Source organism: Felis catus, chromosome E2, assembly GCF_018350175.1.
Source record: "Felis catus isolate Fca126 chromosome E2, F.catus_Fca126_mat1.0, whole genome shotgun sequence".
NCBI classification, from domain to species: Eukaryota; Metazoa; Chordata; class Mammalia; order Carnivora; family Felidae; genus Felis; species Felis catus.
Window position 1 is genome coordinate 3,977,625 of NC_058382.1, and position 9,281 is coordinate 3,986,905.

Below are 9,281 nucleotides of genomic sequence, written 5' to 3' on the forward strand. Positions count from 1 at the left end.
GAAGTTGGATGCCCAATCGGCTGAGCCACCCAGGTGCCCCTTCTTTTTTATTATTTATTTATTAGAGAGAGAGCACAAGGAGGGGAGAGGGGCAAAGGGAGGGAGGGAGGAGGGAAGAGAGAGAGAGAGAGAGAGAGAGAGAGAGAGAAGCAGAGAGAGACTCTGAGGCAGGCTCCACACTCAATACAGAGCCCCACATGAGGTTCAATCCCATGACCCTGGGATCATGACCTGAGCTGAAATCAACAGTCAGGTGCTCAACCGACTGAGCTGCCCAAGCGTCTCAAAATATGCCCCCTCCTATTCCATCATGCTGCCTTCCATTCTTAGCATAGTTCAAACTCTTGGTAGGAAGTGACAAAAGGAGAAACCTAATTTGGAAGGGCTTGAAAACAATAAGGAAAAACGGGGTGGGGGTGGGGGTACCGGGCTTGCCTCAGTTGGTGCAACATGTGACTCCTGATCTTGACTTGAAGCCCCATGTTGGGTGTAGAGCTTACATAAAGAGAGAGAGAAAGAGAGAGAGAAAGAGAGAGAGAAGGAGGGAAAGAAGGAAGAAATTGAGTCATGTAACCTAGCTAAGCAAAAGACAGAGTTACAGATATCTTCTGACAATTGCATCCACAGGCTCAAATATCATTTACACTTCTCTGTATCTCTCTTCCCTATTTCTATTTCTGGGTTATCATTATTATTCAGACCAGCTGTCCCGAGGAGTCTGGGACTGACAGTGACAATTCTAGGCTTACAGCCTTGCAGACTTTTAGCCAAAGAGGTAAGGGGGGCTTTCACTTACTAGATCAATTTAGAAAAAGATATTATTGGCTACCTTTGGAACATGCTAGAAACCCAACTCACAAAAGTGTTAAACACAGAGGAAAGAAATCAAGCATTTATCTTGCCTTTCACTTATAACCTGCACCTCAGGAAAACTACAGTTTAGGAGGCCAAACTTCCACTCGTACATAATTACAACTAACCCATGAAGAAGAAAGCCTCCAGCACTTATCTTGGGTGAATGCATGCCCCACCTTATCAGGAATAATAAGGGTTTAGCATCCTTCATCCATGTATCTACACAATGGATAGAAAACCCAAGCCTCCCAGCTCCTAGACCAGAGGTAAGCAAATTTTTCTGAAAAAGACCAGAGGGTAGTATTTTCAGCCTTTGTGGACCACAGGATCTCTTATGACAACTCACCTCTGCTCTTAAAGCATGAAAGCAGCCATATCTGTTATGTTAAACAAATAGATGGGGCTGTGTTCTAATAAAACTTTATTTACAAACACAAGTGATGGGCCTATGGCCAACACCCATCCTAGACCATCGCTTTTTGAAATCCGAATGCATCACCAGAATAAGAATTGAATTAAGCTAGGACATTTGTGTTCTGGGGTGCAATGGGAGGCCTTTTTGCCCCTTCCTCAGTTTTCAGATCCAACAAAGTGGGAAACAAGCAGGGTAGAATGGTTCCTGGGGTCCTCTCTGTCTTGACACGCAAAGCCCCAGGGACCATCCCTCCTACCACAGAGGTGGTTTTGCTTAAAGGAGAGGCCCATGAGGTCATAAGAGTGGGGCCCCGATCTGCGAGGATTAGTGTCCTCATGAGAAGAGCCACCCAAGAGTTTGCCCTCTCTCTCTGTCTCTGTCTCTGTCTCTGTCTCTGTCTCTCTCTCCACCCACTGCATGAGCACAGAGAAAGGTCACGTGAAGACACAGCAAGAAGGTGGTCATGTGCAAGCCTGAAAGACCACTCTTGCCAGATAGTGCATTGGCTGTCACCGTATCCTGTACCGCCTGCCTCCAGAATTAGGGCGATGAATGCCTTTTGCTTAAATCACCCATTCTAGGGACGCCTGGGTGGCTCAGTCGGTTCAGGTTCAGCGGTGGCTTTGGCTCGGGTCATGATCTCACAGTTCATGAGTTTGAGCCCCACATCGGGCTCTGTGCTGACCGCTCAGAGCCTGGAACCTGCTTTGGATTCTGTGTCTCCCTCTCTCTCTGCCCCTCCCCCACTCATGCTCTGTCTCTCAAAAATGAATAAATGTTAAAATAAATAATAAATAAATCAATAAATCACCCATTCTACAGCATGCTATTTTGGCAGCTGGAGGGAGTCTACTATGGTGTGTGTGTGCATGAGAGAGAGAGGAGAGAGAGAGAGAGAGAGAGAGACTCTTTGTAGAGCAGAGGCCCCTCTAGGTTCACAACCCAGAGTGTGTCTTCTCTTTTCCCTTTTTTCCTTTTCTCCAAGCTTACTGACCCCTCACCCTCCTCTGCTTCCTGTCCTCACCACCCCACCTCCCGCCCCCGCCCCGTGCCCAGTGCCCTCCCCCAACTCACACAGTGAGAGCAGAGAGGCAGACACACCCAAAGAAGGTGGGAGAATCTGGGACAGGCCAGGGCTCCAAGATTCAGGAGGCCTCTCTGCTCTGGGACTGGTTCACCCCCTTCCCAAGCCAGTTGCTGTAGTCAGTGGCAGTGATGCGACCCGGACTGTCAAGGTGAGGCCGGAAGCTGCAAAATTCTCCGGGAAACAAGCTCCCATCCAAGTTGCAGAACCAGCTGTCTCTCTTCACAACGAGAGTAGGAACTCGTTCCCAAGATAAACGCCTGAGAGGTTCAAGGTGGCAGGAGTAGAGCAGGAAGCCCCAAGCCCGGGGTCCCTTCTGGAGGTGAGCTCCTGCGACTTGCTCTGTGCCCCCTGGGGCTGGCTCAGCTGGCACCCCAGCTTCAGCCAGAAACTCCTAGGATCTGGGCCCCTGAAGGAGCTTCCACTTTGCTCCCCTCTGCTCCCCACACAGGCTAATGAGGTGCTGGAGAGCCCCGCCCCCGCCCCCCACCCCTGCCTCGGGGAGAGGGTGGTAGCTGGGGGGAGGGTGATCGTACCTCTGTTCCTCAAGTCCAGGAAGTCATTCTCTTCAAAACTTGGGAGTTCTCGGTGCCCATCTGTCTCACCATGTGGAGGAAGCCGCTCTTTAACAAGAAACCCGAGGATGATTCAGAGCTCCCCCCCCCCCCCAAGGAGGACAGGGAGTGCCTGTCGCTTTTGTTTTCTTGCTCTGACTGCTTCCCAAACTCAGCACCCCCTCCCTGCCCTCCATCCGTGCAGCTTTCTCGCTCAATCATTCCTGGAACCCTGTGAGCCCAAAATAAATTAATTAATTACATAAATGGCACCCCCCCCCAAAAAAAAAGGTTTTTGAGTCAGAGCTAGTCTGAGGAGGGATTTTGTTTTCAACACAGTCTTGACAAATATCATTAAAACCGATGACCCCGACAGCTATCATTCCTGGACATCCCCTCTGGTGTTCCTCCTATATTACTGGAGGACATCTCCAATTTTATTTTATTAAAAAAAATTTTTTTTTAATTTTTTTTTCAACGTTCATTTATTTTTGGGACAGAGAGAGACAGAGCATGAACGGGGGAGGGGCAGAGAGAGAGGGAGACACAGAATCGGAAACAGGCTCCAGGCTCTGAGCCATCAGCCCAGAGCCTGACGTGGGGCTCGAACTCACGGACCGCGAGATCGTGACCTGGCTGAAGTCGGACGCTTAACCGACTGCGCCACCCAGGCGCCCCCCAAAAAATTTTTTTAATGGTTGTTTATTTTTGAGAGACAGACAGAGTGTGAGTGGGGGAGGGGCAGAGAGAGAATGAGACACAGAATCCAAAGCAGGCTCCAGACTGAGCTGTCAGCACAGAGCCCGACTTGGGGCTCGAACCTATGAACTGTGAGATCATGACCTGAGCCGAAGTCGGACGCTTAACCGACTGAGCCACCCAGGCACCTCTTCAGTTTTAATGAAGTGACTCCTGATTGCTTATTTTCTAAAATTCCAAATGCAGCAGCCAGGGCACGTCCACTGTTGTTCTCCTAACTTGTGTCCAGTGGGTGCGACACGAGGGGGAAGAGGCCAGGACTGTGGAAAGGGAGTGTCCTTTGTTTTCAGATGGTGTTGGGTATACGTTCGGGTCATGTGAACCTAAGGAAGATTTCTTAAAATCTCTAGGACTCCACGTCCTTGCCCTAGAGAGACAGGCATCGGATAGGGTTGCTGTGAGTGGAAAGACCCACTGTCCCAGTTTTCCCAGGACTGGGGGGCGGAGGAGGAGGGGGTGCGGGGGGGGGGGGTGTCCCAGGATGTGGGAACGAGGAGTTTCACAGGACACGGATGTTTCAGTTTTGGGGGCTAAAACTGAGAACATCGCGGGCAAATAGGAAGACTGTGTCACCCTCATTGTAAGCATACACGCTGTAAAGACGGAGGTGTGATAAGAACATTGGCTCAGAAAACCGCTCCTTCCTTCTGCCCCCGTTACCCTAATGCAGCCACCTCCCAGGTCTCCTTCTTTACCTGTGCCCGTGGGGGACATCTAAGGCAAGTCTCGCGACCTCCACAGTCATCTCAGGTAATAAAGGCGTCCAATTAGGCACATGCAAGGGAAAAAGAGTGTCAGTTCAGTAATTGAAACGCTTTGGCCAGGTTGCAGGCCGCTGCAGCGAGCACAGTCGGCTTTCTCTTTATTTCCCCGGCTGGTGCTCCTGTCCCCTCTCCAGCCCTGGTTCTCACCTGCAGTCCCCCTGATGCTTGTAAATGCACCTCTTCCCGGCGTTCACGGAGGGCCCCCCTGCTCTGCCTTTGGGGTCCATCACATCGCCAGCCTCTCTGCAGGGCTCACCTTCCACCTCCAGGTGGCGCCGGTGGAAAGGACATAAGACACCTGATTTCATTCATTCTGTCCCTAGTGTCTTCAGAGGCATGGTCTCCAGCCCTTGAAGTGTCAAAGGTGGGCACGATCCCATTCTTCTCTGAGCCTGCTCTCACCCCAAACCAAGTGGAAGCTTCCCCCCATGAAGCTTGGAGTGAGAAACTGGCAACCTTGTTACACTCCCACGTTGGGACTCCCAGCACCCCAAGAGCTCTCGGAAACAAACACACGAAAACAAAACAAATCAAGGGTTCTAGTTCCGACACCCTTTTTTCGTACCTTCAGGCGAACATGAACCCTGCCCCTGGTCCCTGACCGTCACTCTTCAAAATCGTCAAGGTCATTCAAAACAAGGAAAGTCTAGAAACCGTTGCAGTCAAGACGAGGCACGATGTATCAATGTCATGTATCCCCGAACAGGACAAAGGACATTATGTAGAAACTAAGCACATCTGAATAAAGCATGGACTTTAGTTAACAGTAATGTATCAATGTTGGTTCATCAACTGTGACAAATGTACCATACTAATGGAGGATATAGGGGAAATTGATAACAGGTCATAGAGTAAAGGGGGATCTTTTTGTACTCTCTTTGCAATGTTTCTGTAAATCTAAAACTATTTTTTTTTTAGTTTATTTCTTTTGAGAGAGAGAGAGAGAGCATGTGCACGCATGAGTGGGGTAAGGGCAGAGAGAGAGGGAGAAGGAGAGAATTCCAAGCGGGCTCCTCACTGTCAGTGCAGAGCCTGACATGGGGCTCGATCCCACAAACTGTGAGATCATGACCTGAGCCAAAAAAGCAAGACTCTGATGTTCAACTGACGGAGCCACCCTGGTGCCCTGATCTAAAACTATTCTAATTAAATGCTTCATTGTTAGGGACGCCTTGGTGGCTCAGTTGGTGAAGCATGCAACTTCGGCTCAGGTCACGATCTCATGGGCGGTGAGTTCAAGCCCCGCGTCGGGCTCTGTGCTGACAGCTCAGAGCCTGGAGCCTGCTTGGGATTCTGTGTCTCCCTCTCTCTCTCTCTCTCTCCCCCTCCCCCACTCATGCTCAGTCTCTCTCAAAAACAAATAAACATTAAAATTAAAAAAAAAATAGTTGTTAAAGGGTGAGAGAAAGTGTGTAAGTGCAGGGTGCTGGGAACAGCCTGAGTGCAAGGTGCTGGGGACCAGCATGGGCGCAGGATCCTGGAACTTCACTCCCAGCCATTCAGGTCCTCCTGGCTGATGCTGGGATATTGTGGAGCAGACATCCCCACCCCCACTGTGCTCTGCCCAGATTCCCAACCTTATGATCCAATGGTGACAGTCACTTAGTTTGGGGTGGTTTGGCATAAACCAATAGATAACCAGAACAGGGAAGGAGCAACACTGGGAGCTGGCAATTTGAAGGGAGGAGGGGGGGGAAAGCCGGTATTCCCACGGCCCCTGCTCCACGTCTAGGTTGCTGCTGCCATTTTTTTTGCCACTAGGTGGCGGCTAATGATTGTCTCCAGCAGAAAGGAAGATGGGGAAGAAGGTCCCCCCCCCACCCCCCTAGTCCACGCAGCCCCGAGTCTAGTGTCCAACAAACCTCACTTAGAACCGTAATGGTGATTTCCTAACAGAAACTCAATCCCATCCTGCACATCTCCACACTGATACCCTCATTTCCAGCCTCAAGCTGTTTGCACGATCCCAAGAGGCTCCCCAAAGCAGATCAGGAGCCACACACACACACACACAGGGGTCCCTTTTCCTTGTTCCAAAAACCCCAGTTCTGCAGTTTGAGAGAGAGAGAAAAGCTGGGGAGGTCATGCTTCTCCCCCCCCCCCCCGCTCTGCTTTCTGCCCCACGGTTGGTCTTTTGCTGACCCTTCAGGAAATGAGATATAGTTTATTGCAACATCATGCTCCCCACTGAGCCTGCCTCTCTCTCTCTCTCTCTCTCTCTCTCTCTCTCTCTCTCGCTGTGAGTCCTCACTGACACGACAAAAATCCAGACCGTCAGATTCCAACTCATCAAATAAGACTTACCATATGCTCCAGCTGTTCTGTGTCTGGGCATACAAACCAAAGAATCAAAAGCTGGGACTCAAATGTGCAGACTTGTATCAGATATTTGCATGCCCGTGTTCACAGTAGCATTATTCACAACAGAAAGGTAGAAGCAGTCTACCAGCAGATGAATGAATAAACACAATGTGGTGTGTGCATACATATTAGCTTAGGCTGCAACCCCAGAATATCATAGCTGGGCAGCTTAAGCAACAGAAATGTATCTTCTCGGGGGCGCCTGGGTGGCTCAGTCGGTTGGACGTCTGACTTCGGCTCAGGTCACGATCTCACGGCTCATGAGTTCGAGCCCTGCGTTGGGCTCGGTGCTGACAGCTCGGAGCCTGGAGCCTGCTTCCGATGCTGTGTCTCCCTCTCTCTCTGCCCCTCCCCCCCACTCATGTTCTGTCTCTCAAAAATGAATAAACGTTAAAAAATTAAAAAAAAAAAGACACCAGTCCTAATAGGGTGCTATCCTTATGACCTCATTAAACCTTAACTATCTCCATAAATGACCCAACTTCCAATATAGTCACATTGGAGGTTAGGGCTTCAACTTATGACTTTGGGGCAGACAGATTCAGCCCATTAAACCACACACTGGAATATCACACAGCCCTTAAAAGGAAGGACCTTCTACACTTCCCATGTTACAACATGGATGAAACTCAAAGACATTATGCTCAGTGAAATAAGCCAGGACTTAAAAGGACAAATCCTGTACAATTCCTCATACATGAGTGCCTACGGTAGTCAAACTCATAGAGGCAGAAAATAGTCTCTGGCGGCTGAAGGGAGGGAATGAGGGGTGATTGCTTCATGGCTACGGAGCTTCACTGTGGGAAAATGGAAACACTTCTGAAGGAAATGGACAGCAATGTGAATGGACTTCCTGCCACTGATCTGTAGCCTTTTTAAAAAAAATTATTTAAATATTTATTTATTTTGGAGAGAAGGAGAGAGACAGAGCATGAGCGGGGGAAGGGCAGAGAGCGAGGGAGATACAGAATCCGAAGCAAACCCCAGGCTCCGAGCTGTCAGCCCAGAGCCCGACGTGGGGCTCGAACCCACAAACTGTGAGATCATGACCTGAGCCAAAATCAGACACCCAATAGACTGAGCTACCCAGGTGCCCCTGAACTGTATGTAACCTTAATAATGATTAAAATGGTAAATGTTATGATTACACATCTTTTACCACAATAAAAAAATTTGTTTTCTAACTCGTGTGGATTAACCAGAAAATCCCTAGGGGCCTGCAGTAAGCCTGCAGGAGAGGAAACTTGTAATCAAGTCAGGTGGTCCATCAAGGAATGACTCCTGCTTTAGGGCTTTCCCTGTATTTTACCAGGGCTGCACCCATAATGGTTAAACTCCCTGCAATGGTTAAACCAACCCCTGTCAGGGAAACAGGAGACAGAGGCTGATACAGCTCCCTGTCTTGAGCAAATCCCCCATTTCTGGAATTATTTTATTTATCTAGCTATTTAACAAACATTTATTTAACACCTACAATGTGCCAGGCTTTTTGGGTTTTTTTTGGGGGGGGGGAGTAGTTTGCAAGGGCTATTACTATTTAAAAAAAATTTTTTTTCAACGTTTATTTATTTTTTTGGGACAGAGAGAGACAGAGCATGAACGGGGGAGGGGCAGAGAGAGAGGGAGACACAGAATCGGAAACAGCCATCAGCCCAGAGCCTGACGCGGGGCTCGAACTCACGGACTGCGAGATCGTGACCTGGCTGAAGTCGGACGCTTAACCGACTGCGCCACCCAGGCGCCCCTATTACTATTTTTTTAATGTTTATGTATTGATTGATTTGGGGATGGGGGAGGGACAGAGAGAAAGAGGAAGAGAGAGAGAATCCCAGGCAGGCTCATCAATGTCAACACAGAGCCAGACATGGGGCTCGATCCCAGGAACTGAACCATGAGCTCATGACCTGACCCCAAATCAAGAGTCAGACGCTTAACCAAATCAGCCACTCAGGTGCCCAGGGCTATTACTATTTTTTAAAAAAGAGCCAAAAATAAAAAATAAAAAATAAATTTGAAAAAGGGGGGGCGCCTGGGTGGCTCAGTTGGTTAAGCTTCTGACTTCAGCTCAGGTCACGATCTCGTGGTTGGTGAGTTCCAGCCCCTCGTCTGGCTCTGTGCTGACAGCTCAGAGCCTGGAGCCTGCTTTGGAGTCTGTGTCTCCCTCTCTCTCTGTCCCTCTCCTGCTCACACTCTGTCTGTCTGTCTGTCTCTCAAATATAAATAAAATTAAAAAAAAAAAGTAGTCAAGGTCCCCACCTTCATGGAGTTTATATTCTGCAGAACCAAGTAAGCAAATATTTACAGATCATGCTGGATATAAACAGGGTGACATGATAGAACCTAAAAGATGTGTGGAGAGTCGGTCTTACCTTTGAAGGGAGTTAGGGAAGGCTGGGAAGGAAAGTGTCTATGAGAATTAAACACTGTGAAGAATCAGCCGAGAGAAACGGAAAGAGAATTGCCATTCAGGCAGCCATTCAACCCGTGCA